Source organism: Dendrobates tinctorius, unplaced genomic scaffold (genome assembly GCF_039654945.1).
Source record: "Dendrobates tinctorius isolate UK_male_01 unplaced genomic scaffold, ASM3965494v1 ptg000107l, whole genome shotgun sequence".
NCBI classification, from domain to species: domain Eukaryota; kingdom Metazoa; phylum Chordata; class Amphibia; order Anura; family Dendrobatidae; genus Dendrobates; species Dendrobates tinctorius.
This window is the reverse complement of record NW_027361775.1, coordinates 42111825-42126029: the sequence shown is the minus strand read 5'-3', so window position 1 is coordinate 42126029 and position 14205 is coordinate 42111825. Positions and strand designations below refer to the sequence as shown.

Here is a 14205-nt window from a genome sequence, read left to right as displayed (position 1 = left end):
TGATGCTGCAGGCCGCATTCAGGGATGAGGGGGGGCTCCGATGTGTGCTGTTGCTGCTGCAGAGTCTTGTGCTGGTGTCAGGTTTCTCCACTTGTCCGGCGGTTGGAAGCCGGTGCTGCGGGTGCGGCGTTGTGTGCCCATCGATGCCCGGGGCTCTGCCGACATTGTTCGACAGACCAGAGCCCCAGCATTTCCTCAGTTCCCTGTATATGTGCGCTGAAGTGCCGGTAAAAAAAAAAATGGCCGCCGGCGCGTGCGCAGATGGGATCTCGGGACCAGTTCTCGAGAGATGAGATCTGAAATCTCATCTCTCGAGAGCTGGATCCCGAGATCCCATCTGCGCACGCGCGGCGGCCATTTTTTTGCAGGCACCACCGCGCGCACACAGGGAACACAGGGAAAATGGCCGCCGGCGCGTGCGCAGATGGGATCTCGGGACCCACCTCTCGAGAGATGAGATTTCAAATCTCATCTCTCGAGAACTGGGTCCCGAGATCCCATCTGCGCACGCGCCGGCGGCCATCTTTTTACCGGCACACAGGGAACTGAGGAAATGCCGGGGCTCTGGCCTGTCGCTCAATGTTGGCAGAGCCCCGGGCATCGACGGGCACACAACGCGGCACCGGACACACCCGCAGCAGCGGCCAGCAACCGCCGGACGCCCCCGATCACAGCCTAGGTAAGGCATGTCCGCTTTGTAAGACGCACCCCTGTTTTCCCCCCAAATTTTTGGGGGAAAAAAGTGCGTCTTACAAAGCGGAAAATACGGTACTTAGTCTTTACTGGTTATTTAAAGGAGGGACCCTTAAAAAATGATTAAAAAATTTTAATAACTAGCTAAGGCTAAGCAGACAGTAGAGGGCTGATATTAATAGGCTGGGAAGATCCATGGCTATTGGCCCCTTACCAGCCCTCAGCCGCCCCAGACATGGCACATCCATTAGAGGCACCAATTCTGGTGCTTAGCCTCAGCTCTTCCAGACTGCTCTGGTACAGTGGCAATTGGGGTAATGGGTTTTATGGGGTTGATGTCAGCAGTCAACACTGTCAGACACCCCCATTGCTAACCCAATTGTCAAAAGAAAAACATACTGAAAAGTCCTTTACTTCTAAAAATCTATCCCTGACAAATTCCTTCTTTCACCCATTTATTAAAACTAAAATAATCCACACCGACCCGGCTAAGTCCAAATGGATGTCTCATGATCCCCATCTTTATCCAGTGTATGGAGCCCCATGCAGAGAACAAAGCTCCAAAAACTGGAGCAGCAGCCATTATGGCTCTCGCACTGCCCAGCTGCTGACATCAATCCCACAAACCCATTACCCCAATTGCTAATCACACCAGGGCAAATCGGGAAGAACGGTGGCTAAGCGACAGAAGATGTTCAATATCCATGGACCTTCCCAGCCTATTAATATCAGCCCGAAGCCGTCTGCTTAGCCTTTGCTGGTTATTGAAAATAGGGGGGACCCCATTTAATTTTTAGGGTCTTCCCTTTTTAATAACCACTAAAGGCTAAGCAGACAGCTGTGAGTGGATATTAATATGCCGGGAAGCTCGATGGTTATTGGGCCCTTCCCAACACAATACCAGTTAACTACCTGCTTTCCCTTAAGCAGGTTATTCCTGCTTTCCCTTAGCAGATTATTAAAAATAAGGGGGACAGCACGCCATTTTTAAATTTATTTTTTGTTTGTAAGCTAAATGCACGTACAGTAAACTAACAGACGCACTGCACTAATTATGTATCTCACAGACTTCTATCTATATCTATCTATGTTCTATTTTTGCACATCTAACACAAACATCTGTTATTTCAATTTTGCATTCTATTCCAGAACGTGTCACACTGATGGTGCACACAGATGCCACACGGATAGCACACTGATGGCAATAGAATTGTACAAACGGACAGCAGCGGTACTGTTTTTTCCAGTACTGGATATATCAGGCCGTGTGAATGAGGCCTAAAAGGGGTGATCTTGACTTCATAAATGGTTAAAATTGCAAAGTGCTTGTAAAAACATGCAAGTTTGCAATTTAATATTTATTAAAAATTCTGTCTGTTATCAAGACAGATTTCTAATTTCATTGCTTGTTGCCTAGGTTACCAGCCACTTCACCACTCTTTCTGCACTGAGAAGAAGCACGTTGGAAGCAGTAATAACAGGTTTTAGGGTAAGTTCACACCAGGCGTTTTCTTTATGCAAATTTTCAGCTGCGTTTTACAATACCAGCTATGTCGGAGATTTCAGAAATCTCAGGCACACACCTTGTTTTCTTGTCATCAGTATTTTGCACAAAAAAATAACCAAAGCACAATAGAGTATGTCACTTTCATGGCTTTCTCAGCGTTTTTCACCCATTGACACGAATGGGTGGTAAAAAAAAAAAAAAAAAAAAAAAAGCAGAAAATCCAAAAATCTGGAGCAAAAATGCAGGCATCAGGTTTTGCTGCATTTATCCCAAAACCCGATTCTTTTGAACGAATAAATATATTGATAGAGATATATATATATCTCTAAGTTTTTTTTGCACTAAACTTTATCAGTATGCACAAGAGACATCTAGCATGCCAAAAAACAGCAAAAATGCACAAAAACGCAGCAAAAAACGCAAGAAAAACCTGCTTTTTTTTCTGCAGCTTCTTTCTTGCTGGAGATCAGATTTTGCTGCAAAGAAAAAAAAAATGCCAGTGTGAACTTACCTTTAGTGTTGTATTGATACTCTGTGTATAATGACTCTGCAGCCTCATGTGAAGTTTGTCTCAATATTATAATAGGGGAAAATGCAGTTTTCAAGCTCAGCTCAGAAGACTGATGTGTAATATTGTGGGGAACTACTCAGCATAAGGCAATGTGCTGTGCACAAGGAGTTTAGGGAGCAGAAACGATCGAAATCCTCCTAAAAAACGGAGATACCACTCAAATTCTGCTCTGAGACCTCAGCAAAAAAGTCACTGTGGGCACATACCAAACATTTGTTTTATCAATTTATATCCCTGTTTTCTGGACTTTTTAGTCAAGTGAGTAGTCAGATTTTTTAACCTTGATATACACTGCTCAAAAAAATAAAGGGAACACTAAAATACCACATCCTAGATGTCACTGAATAAAATATTCCAGTTATAAATCTTTATTCATTACAAAGTGGAATGCATTGAGAATGATAAAACAAAAATGATCAATGTAAATCAAAATTAATATTCCATGGAAGTCTGGATTCGGAATGATACTCAAAAGGCACTCAGACCATCCTCATGGAGTCGTTTTCTAACCTGCTTCTAACATGCACATTTGTGGCCTGCTGGAGGTCATTTTGCAAGGCTCTAGCAGTGCTCCTCCTTTTCATCCTTGCACAAAGGCTGAGGTAGCATTCCTGCTGCTGGGTTGTTGCCCTCCTACGGCCCCCTCCACGTCTCCTGGTGTACTGGCCTGTCTCCTGGTAGCGCCACCAGCCTCTGGACACTACGCTGACAGACACAGCAAACCACCTCCTGGATGAGCTGCACTACCTGAGCCACTTGTGTGGGTTGTAGAGTCCTTCTCATGCTACTACGAGTGTGAAAGCACAACCAACATTCAAAAGTGACCAAAACATCAGCCAGAAAGCATTGGTACTGAGATGTGGTCTGTGGTCCCCACCTGCAGAACCACTCCTTTATTGAGTGTGTCGTGATAATTGCCAATAATTTCCATCTGTTGTCTATTCCATTTGCACAACAGCATGTGAAATTGATTGTCAGTGTTGCTTCCTAAGTGGACAGTTTGATTTCACAGAAGTTTGATTTACTTGGAGTTATATTCTGTTGTTTAAGTGTTCCCTTTATTTTTTGAGCAGTGTATATGATCCAGTATCTTATTCCAGAGAAATCCACTTTTTTTAATATGTAAATGAGCAGTTCGGATCTATGGGCCAGATATGGATCTGCAGGAGAATCTGCTTCCAAACCTAATGTTAACCCCTTCCCAACATTGCTAATTTCAGTCTGTGTTTTAAGATTTTTCTACAGTTCTTCCAAGAACCATAACTTTATTTTGTTGTCACACAGACATGTCAGGGCTTGCTTTATGCAGGACGAGTTGTACTTTTGAATGACACCATTCATTTTCCAACAGTTTACTGGCAAACACGAAAAAAATTCCAAGTGCAGTGAAATTGAAAAAAAAAAAAAAAAAAAAACAAAAACGCAATTTGGACATTGATTTTTTGCGAGCTCAGTTTACAGCATATTGTTGTGTGGTAAAAATGACCTCGTAATAGAATTCTCTTCACCAGTCTGTTTACAGCAATGCCAACCTTGTCCATTTTCTTTTAATTATTTTCATGGTGGAGAAAAAAAAAAAAAAAAAAAAAAAAAAAATCGGAATGTACGGCATTAGTTCTGATCTCACTACAGAACTCTGTGTGATTATGAAAGCAGACCGTCAGTCATTACATGTCTCACACTGGTAACACCTCCTTTCATTTATAAAAATCTCTGGAAGCGGATTCTGAGGTAGATCAGCGTCCGACCCATAGCCTGGAACAGCTCATTTACATATAAGAAAAAAAACGTGGATTTCTCTGGAATAAGACATCGGATCTGAGATACAAAGGTTATTTATTCAGCTTCCTATGACCTACATGTACATATAGTGTTAATTCTACAAATATACAAATAGTTAATGTAAAAATGAAAGGTGAAGGCTCCAACCACCACATTGCTCCTTCCTACTCCTTTCCATTTATCTACAATTGATTTGATAGGCAGAAGTGGTATGAACACTGAAAACATCATGTTCATGATGGAAAACACTTCCATGTTGCGCAGACTTCTCAAATATGAACTAGACAGATCTTGGGTGATGGCATTCGTTGTTAATATATAAAAAGGTGTTTAATTAGTGTCAGGTATATACCGTATTTTTTGGATTATAAGACGCAGTTTTTTTCCCCCAAATTTGGGTGGAAAATGAGGGTGCATCTTATAATGCGGATATACCTTACCGGCCGCAGTGGAGCACGGTCCCAGGGTCGCTGCTGGAGGAGGCAAGGGTGGCGCATTACTGCAGGCCACAGGCTGGGCTGAGGGGGTGTTCCGATGTGTGCCGCTGCGAGTAAAAATGGCTGCGGTGCATTTTGTGAAAGCCCGAAGTCCCCCGCACATCCATTACTGCGATGTAGTGGCTTCCGGGAAAACGACAGCCATTTTCCCGGAGACCACCGCATCGCAGTAATGGATGTTACACAAAATGCCGGCAGAGCCCCTCACTTCACAGAGCACCGCAGCGGAATATCCCCTCCTCATGCCAGCCTGCAGCGATGCACCACTCTTGTCTCCTCCAGCAGCCACCCTGGGAACCCACTTCACCGCAGCCACCAACCCCGGTAAGCAATAAGAGGCATGGATTATAAGAGGCACAACCATTTTATTACAATTTTTTTTCCTATTTTTCTCCTCAAAATTTGGGGTGCGACATATAATCCGCAAAATATGCTAATTTACTAGGAACATAATGGTACCGATCAGCCATACCCATTGCAAAAGGAACAGCGGATGTGAGTCTACTTGTTCAAGGGCCATACTGGTGCTAGTCATGTATGCGGCAGCAAAGGAAGACCAGTTGGCACGTGAGACAGCAACGGAAACAACGAAGAAACCTCACCCAAGGAAATAAGCTGCAATTAGAAAAATGCTCTTACCGGCAAACAATGAATAAAATTCCAGCTGCTCAGTATTTCTAAAACACAGATACAACCTATAAATATTACCTATAAGTGCCCTTATTTATGGTACATAATGCCGGTAAGATAGCAACCAATAAAAACAGAAGATCAGTGATGCATAATAATTAACCAACCAATAAACACCACACAGGTAAAGGTACGAGGGCATTCATTAAAGATTTCCCCTGATCCACTTCTATTTATCACAGGACGCTGAAACTGCACGTGTAATGATATAAAGTCTCTATAGGTTACGTGCCAATTTGCAACTCAGAACTCTTGATTTTGCAGGTGCTGAAGTGGTGTGACGTTTGATAATGGACCAGTGGAATACAGAGCAGTCATCAAGTTCCTTTACTTGAAAGGCCGCACACCAAAGGAGACGTTAGATGAAATGAAAGAGGTTTAAGGTGATGATGCCTCATCATATGATGTAGTCAAGAACTGGTATCGTCAATTCAAATGTGGTCGGACTTCGGTGGAAACGGCTTCAATTCCAGGGCAACATCACTCTTATTGATGAACACACCATCCAGCACGTGGAGGTCACCATTTTGGAAAATCGATGAGTAACCATTCACCACCTAGTTCAAAATGTCAAGACTAGTGTGGGGACCGAGGAAAAAATCATCCTAGAAAATCTTCACATGCATAAGGTATCCACTCACCGGGGTCCCCGGCTGCTCACACCTTTCCAGAAGCAGGAATGTTCTCAAGCTCTATTGACGATGTGCCATGGAAACCAGGAAGACTTTTCCAATAGACTGATCACACAGGAGGAAAGCTGGGTCCATCACTACGATCCTGATACTAAAGTCCATTGGATGCAATGGAAGCATCATAACTCACCGGCTCCAAAGAAGGCACGAGTCCAACGCTCGGCAGGCAAGGTCATGCTCACAGTATTTTGGGACCAGCACGTAGCATTATTGATGATTTCATAGCAAATGGTACCTTGATCACTGGGGCATACCATGCTTCTCTGCTGAGAAAATTGCGAGAGGCCTTCAAAACCAAGAGAGGTGGCATGCTCACCAAAGGTGTCCGCCTTCTGCAAGATAATGCACCAGTTCACAATTCACATGTTGCCCAAATGGAAGCATGCTCCTGTGGCTTTGAAGTTCTACCTCAACCTCCTTATTCACCTGACCTCACACCATCAGACTCCCACCTCTTTCCAACAATGAAGTTATTTTTGAAGGGCAAGCATTTTCCAGATGATGAGACTTTGATTTCCAAAGTCAACACATGGCTTTTGGAGAAACCTGTCGACTTCTACAAGCGAGGTGCTTACAGTTGCTTCAAGAGATGTGAGAAGTGTGTGTCCCTAGGTGGCACCTATGTAGGGAAGGACCAATAACTGTCCCAAGTTTCATTGCTCTCAGTCCACAGGAAGTGGGCTAGGGGAAATTTTTAATGAACGCCCTTTGTATATTCATCCTCAATGTAATTGCAAACATCAATATGCTGTCGAGGTTGAGAAAATCTAGAGCAATGTATATGGCCTCCTATAGAAATAATATGGCTATAGATGTTCAAATAAGACTCTGCATGGTTGTGTTGCCATATGGATGAGAAAATTCCTCAAATGTAGTATAGAACTAAGGCATGGAAGCAAAGAAAAAAAAAAAAAGACTGTCAAATTAAAGTCCTATAAAGGAAGAGAAAAATGATTCAGTTCATACTCCGATCGGCCAGCAATCATAGTAAATATAGTGCACAGAAGAACTTGGGAGAGTCGATCCCAAAGAGTAGGTTTCAAGGTGGTTGGGGAACCAGCAAACGTGTGTAGGTAAAATCAATGTAAATTCCAAAATTGTTAAAAACTTTTTAGAATTTGGAAATATGAATATAATGTATAGGGTATTTAGAGTCCATCAATAGAGATAGGCGAACCCAAGCAGTAAACTTCGGCGTCCGTACCGAACACCTACTGTTTGGGCGCGGAAACAGAACACGTACTTCACCAAGACACCAGGAAATTTTCATTACTGTTTGAGTTCGGCCCCCCAAAATACGGCTTCTGATCGGCGGTATAATCGTTACCGCCGGTCAGACAGCCACGGTTCACACACTGTGAACCCGCAATTGTGATAGGAGGTAAAAAGTTTACCTCTGGGCACTGGCGTCAGCTGATGAGACAACTGCTCCCATCAGCCTCACCTGCTGCCGCTAATAACAGTGAGAGCAGGTAGTGGCTGATGGGAGTATTCATCAGCTGGCACCTGAGCTCTAAATAAATAATTTAAAACAAAAAAAACAGGGCATGGGTTCCCATGGAAACTGCAACCCTCAGCTGTCAGCTTCAGCAAGGCTGGTTATCAAGAATAGAAGGGTCCCAATGCTTTTTTTTTTTTTTTAATTATTTAAAATAATCGGCGTGGGGTTTCCCCTCATTTTTGACGAACAGCCTTGTTAAAGCAGATAGCTGGGGGGCTGGTATGATCAGGCTGTTAAGGGGCCATGGATAATAGCCCCCCCAGCCTAAAAATAGCAGCTCACAGCCACCCACGAAAGGCACATCTATTAGATGGACAAATTCTGGTAATTTGCCAGGCCCTTCCCACTTGCCGGTGGCAAGAGGAGTTCATATTTGTGGGGTTGATGTCACATTTGTATCATATGGCGACATCAAGCCCACCTATCCATTACTAATCCTATAGTTATATTGTAAATACACACACAGCAAGTTTAAAATCTTTTATTTGAAGTAAAAACAAAAACACACTTATCCTTTTTTATTTAAAAGTAAGAAAGTTATGCTCACCTAATGCACATTCCATTGAATCCCTAGTCTCCTGTAATAAAACAAAAATGAAAAAGACAACAATATCCCTCACCTGTCCGACTTTCGGTCCCACGCCGTAATCCATGTCTGGGGATTACTAGTTGTCAACCTGGACAGTGCCAAAATGTGACCATCCAGGCTGAGCTGCCGCAGGTCACTGATACTGCGTTCTCAGCTGGGCCAATGAACTGCAGTGACACCCCTCTGGTGAGATCACCGCTAGCACAGTGAGAAAAAGTCTCACGGTGCAGAGGTGAGGTCACCACAGATCACCTGAACAATTTCACTACGGTGAATTTGAACTGATGTAAACTCGCCTCTGCACTGAGGTAATGATTTTACTGTCAATCAGAAGCAGTGTTTGCCACGCTGTCATGCACATGATAACGTGGCAAGCACTGGATGTTCAGGCCCCCCATTTAAGTGAATAGGGTCCAGGTACCCAATTTTTTTTTTTTTTTTTTTTAAATGTTCGGCAGAACCTGCAGGACCCAAACATCCAGGGGTCCGTCCATCTCTGTCCATCAATTACAAAATACATACCATAACCTTCAGCGTGGTTTCCAAAAACATTTACCCAAAGAAAAACTGCACAAGAGTTCTACATGGAATTAAAAGGTATTTTTTTACTTTAATAAAACTGGATTCCAAATACTATTATGTAACTGAAATAGAAACCAAAGCCCCTTCACTCTTCCCAGTCTAGGGCTGACACTCAGGCGCTCGAGTCTCTTTGTTATGGCTGCAGCGATATACAAGAGCATTTGTGCTCATCTTTCTAATGGCTAGCTAATAACTAATATCTGTGTGGGACCCAGTTATCTCTGTTTCTTCCGCAGACCATAAGACGGCAACCACAATAAGATGACTGGAGGAAAAGTCCACGAATGTATCCTGCCGCACTATTCAACTCCTATATTGAAGACACAATGTCCACTGTCTTGCAACGATCGGAAGAACAGGAGACACGAATGCTTGGCTTCATGATTTGGTGGGGTCCCAGTGTCGGATCCACATCGATCCAATGGAATTGTGATAGCTTATTTGGGTTAAATATTATAGGGATATTACAGCCTAAAGTCTATAAAGAGGACCTTTAAGGTTTAGCATGTTAACTTATTCACCTGGGTGACATTCACAAATCAGAAGTAGGAAGCATCATGCAGGGGAAAAAGTACACACCCCAAGAGAAGAATGTCTGCTATCTCACTCTCGGGTTTACAAGCCAACATCTTCGCAGCAGAGAAGAAAAATAAATTAATACATTTTTCCGCAGCCATTAATTCCTTGATTTGTCCAGTTTAACATGCTAAATCCGGTCAAAGGTCCTCTTCAACCAGAACATATTACTACAATTACTACTAAATACAGATAGACCAACTCTAGATTGCAAGAAATGAAACCTACTGACTCTTAGCAATCATTATCCTCTTTATTTTTTATTTCTGAGACTCTACAGAACAAGGATTTAAAAGCATAAAAGAAGCTCACAGTGTTTCATTTTATTTGGAAACCATTCTATTCCTAGCCATTAGTAATACCAATATGAAATGCTTCCCACAGATCATGGTACAAGACAGGGGAAAACTTCCTAAATAAGCCCCATTAAAAAGCCTGCTAAGCATCTTGTGATTGTTTGACCACGTTTTTGGTTTTTGGTTCCACTGTGGCTTGTGCACAAAGGCAGAACCAGGATGATGAACTGTGAAGAAACACAAAGTCGCCTTTATAAGAGGAGACAGAAAACCAGTGGGCAAAATAACTCAAAACATTAATTTGTAGAGCTAAATAGGGCAAAATCCACAGTCAGCGGAGGATCCCTGCCAAAGGGACACCGAAATCATCCAATTGTTTATTTTTTCACATTTTGCATTTGACAAACACATACTTGTGCAAAGTGCCAGATCTGAGGTTCTTCTGCTGCCAAATGGAGGCTGCCAGAAAAGATTGCCAAACTATTTTAAAACCCGGATTACCATTTAGCCTTATTTTTCACAGTGCTCCTGTGCTAAACTGGAAAATATATGGGGCGGGAGTGGGGGGGTGAGGAGAAAACAGACGTTTTATAAGGACATCTTCAGCGACAAGTAACACACCCTTCCCAAATAGGCGAGAGAAAACATGTGGTCACAGTGCAGGCTTCAGCTCCAAGTAACATTATGTAACATTACGACTATTCATGACGGCTGGATTAACCAGACTGGAGCAGATTACACAGAAGGCTTTTCACAGCTGAGGTAATAAGACACATGTATGATGAATAGAAAAGATCTCCCGAAAAATCAGGTCATACAAGGAGTAGGAGGGGAAAACAGGTCACCTCATCACATGGCTCTGCTTCCTTTTGGTTGAGCATTAGAACAATTGTGACGCTTATATATCTATTATTTCATTACTGGATAAAAGGCTCAACAAGTAATGGATTAAAAACTATCGGTAGACTTCAGGATGGAGATCGGCGCATGTTCACAGCTTCCATACAGAAGTGAGAACCCCCTAGAGTTGCAGGCACAAGTGTGGTATGACATCATCCTTCTCTAGTATACGCACATCATATAGGGACGGAGACTCGACCAGGGCTTTTAGCAGGTTTAATGACACATATCCCGATGGATGATTATTCATGAAGGCAGTGTAACAAAGGAGTCCGGGACGTGACGATATGGCCATCGCAGAGCCATGACCTCAACATTGAGTCTGTGTGAAATTATATGAATAAGGCTGGGTTCACATTGCGTTGCAGGCAATGCGCTGACGGCATCCGTTACATAGTGGCACTAACGCTATGTAACGGATGCGTTAACGCACCCATTGCCCGCAATAACAGCAGCGCATCCTAACGCATGCCAAAATCGGCATGCGTTACTTTATGACGCACCCTCGAACGTGGTCTACAGCGTCCAAGGGTACGGCAGGTCTAGCGCACAGCGAACAGATGCGTTCACTGTGCACAGACCTGTATGGGCTAACGTATGGTAGCGCATGGTAACGAACTGCTACCATGCGTTAGTGAATACGTTAGCGCTATGGTCACAAATGATGTAAAAAAATTACATCTGAGTTAGAGCATTAGTTTAACGGATTCGTTAAACGGATGCGCCTAACGCAGTGTGAACCTGGCCTAAACAGAATGATTTACACAAGCCTACATGCACAGAAGATCTGTGGTTAGTTCTGCAAGATGTTTGCAACAGCCTCCATGACGAGTACCTTCAAAAACTGTAGAAGTACAAGCATATCTATAAGAATTGATGCTTTGAAGGTGAAGTATGGTCACACCTCGTATTCATATGGCAATTTGGTCACTACAAAAATAAACTTCTCTTTCTTGAAGCTTTCTCACTTTGCAGCATTTGTTCCCTGACCTGCCTAAAACTTTTCCACAGTATTGCATGTCAGATATCATTATTACATTAGCACAGTTTTATCTGAAAAGAAGCCCCGCTAATAAGTTTCCAGCAGTCACATCAGCATATCACCTGTGCCATCTCCTGGTCCTCGGTAAGATTAACCAACTGTGTCTGGATAAAATGGAGATTTCAGATCAAAAAAGTTTGGCTGCTCCTGCTTTAGTGACTGCTGAATTCTCAACAGTTTGCAAATAGAGGAGCAATGCACTCTAATGTTATAATAAAAGGAGCAGAACCCGGAGGTCCGATAAAGAAGCCCAAACTCATTTTTATAGTCCAGATTATGGAGCTACTAAATGTGTCCATAACATGAATCAGCAGTACTCGTGCATGTCGAAGTATAACCACGTCTTAGTGGCACTGTACATTTCACAGCCGCTATTCATACCTACACCCACTCCAGCATCGCTCTCTTGGGGGGAGGACTACATGCTGCGGGAGGGAAGGCTGAATAAATGTGAGGAGATATTTCATTTAACCATAGTGAGCCTGTCACTCAGCGGGTATGGAGAAAGAACATGTACATTTTCAAAAGCATAAAGGGCGCAGGTAATTCACATTTTCCAAAATCTGTGTGGGCCAAAAATGTAGTTATAGATTTGAGTTATTAATCCTGCAGAAACGTAATGTAATGGACCTACAAACTTTGTTAAAGTCAGACTTTTTTTTTTTTCCTCCATTCTGCCACTAGCCCCTATGATAAACAATTCAGCTAGTGTTATCGTATGCAGTTGTTCCTTTCTATCCGAAAATACATAGACTAGAACATCTTAGTACATGTGATCATGTAATTCTCAAGGGGTCACCATAAGACTTTATACGTTCCCTAAAGGGATGATGGAACTGCATGGACTGTACCACAGACTTTCTCCACAGGGTGGTAAACAAATATCACAGTTAATGAAGAGGATTACACAGCTATAATGTAGTAGTGCAGCCTTCTTCACCATATAGTGATAATCTATTACTTAATTTCAGAGAGTAAACCGACCTGCAGATCCACCCATTCAAATAAGAGGGGCAGACGTGTAGTATCCTGCTGCAGCCTCTATACAGATGATGGAGCTATACAGCTCAGCAAATGATCACATCCGGCCGCCGTCGGCACCAGAAACAGCTGATCGGTGGGGGTGCCAAGTGTCGCGCCCCCACTGATCTGATATTGATTACCTATTAAAAAAAAAAAAAAATAGGCCATCAATGCAAAAGTACTTGACAACCCCATAAGTTTCTCTCAATGTGTTAGAATCAAGTTGTCATATCAATTGTCCCAAATTCTCTTTATTGGAAGGAAAGCAAACATGTTTGATTATAGGATTCGGTAAGTGATGGGCCGGTAAGCTAACGGTCAGAGCATGAATGGTCCACAGTGATTTTATGCAAGCAATAAATTATAGAGAAAAACAGAATTATTGCTAAACAGCTAACAACTGGTTTCATAAGAATATTTTCTTCCTTACCTCTTCCTGATCTCCCTAACAGATGTCTGTGTTATGCTTGATCAAACAATGCAAAGTCTGCGAGAAGGGGAAAAAAAAAAATGTCTGTTACAATTTGTGCACAGGATTAACACTGCTTATCCTACGTTATCAATAGAAAGACTGTAACCCACAGTGCTAAACAAGAATGTGTATATCGTCAACTGACAGTAAAGAGCAGCAGATTCTCTACGCCTCTGCTCTATTCTGGACTGGATATTCACATATGAACACGCACAGCTGATATCTTAGGTGCAGACTGCTTATAGGGCACATTGTAACAAACTAAAGTCTTAAGCCCCCGTTACACACTGCGATATCGCTAGCAATATCGCTGTAAAGTCACCGATTTTGTGACGTTACAGCGATATTACTAGCGATATCGCTGCATGTGATACTTACCTCCGACCGGCTCCCCCGCTGGTTATCGCTGATCGCGCGAGAAGCTGCTGGACCATTCCTCGTCGTCCACTTCCTGCGGCGCTTCCTGCTGTGACGACGAGCGACGCGTGGAGCCGGGCGGGAGGACGCAGGATCGCCGCGTCTGACAGGTAAGTAGCGATCCCCGTCCCTAGCGATGTCGCTGGTGAGATCTGCCTGAGTGGCAGCTCACTAGCGACCACCTAGCGATTCACCAGCGATCCTGACCGCGTCATATCGCTGGTCGGGATCGCTGGTGAGTCGCTAGGTGTAACGGTATCCTAATTCACCATGCACATACATCGTATTTGCCCAAAATTAGATATCCTGTAATTGTGCTTTGCTTTATAAATTGCTCTCTGACTGCAAAAAGCATGGAAAAAAAAATCTCAAGTC

At 43.1% G+C, this 14205-nt stretch overlaps 1 protein-coding gene across 6 annotated transcripts in view; it reads right to left on the bottom strand.

Moving 5' to 3' along the window:
• LPP (LIM domain containing preferred translocation partner in lipoma) overlaps positions 1–14205 on the bottom strand; it is a 388598-nt gene that overhangs the window by 274824 nt on the left and 99569 nt on the right. For 2 of the 6 annotated variants that reach the window (XM_073589407.1, XM_073589405.1), the window contains one exon: positions 13372–13428. The exons of 3 other annotated variants lie outside the window; for them this stretch is intronic. The gene's annotated coding sequence lies outside the window, so the exon portion shown is untranslated. Of the gene's footprint in view, positions 1–12902; positions 13053–13371; positions 13429–14205 lie in introns of those variants that run through there. One more of the 6 variants, XM_073589406.1, reaches the window with a different exon arrangement.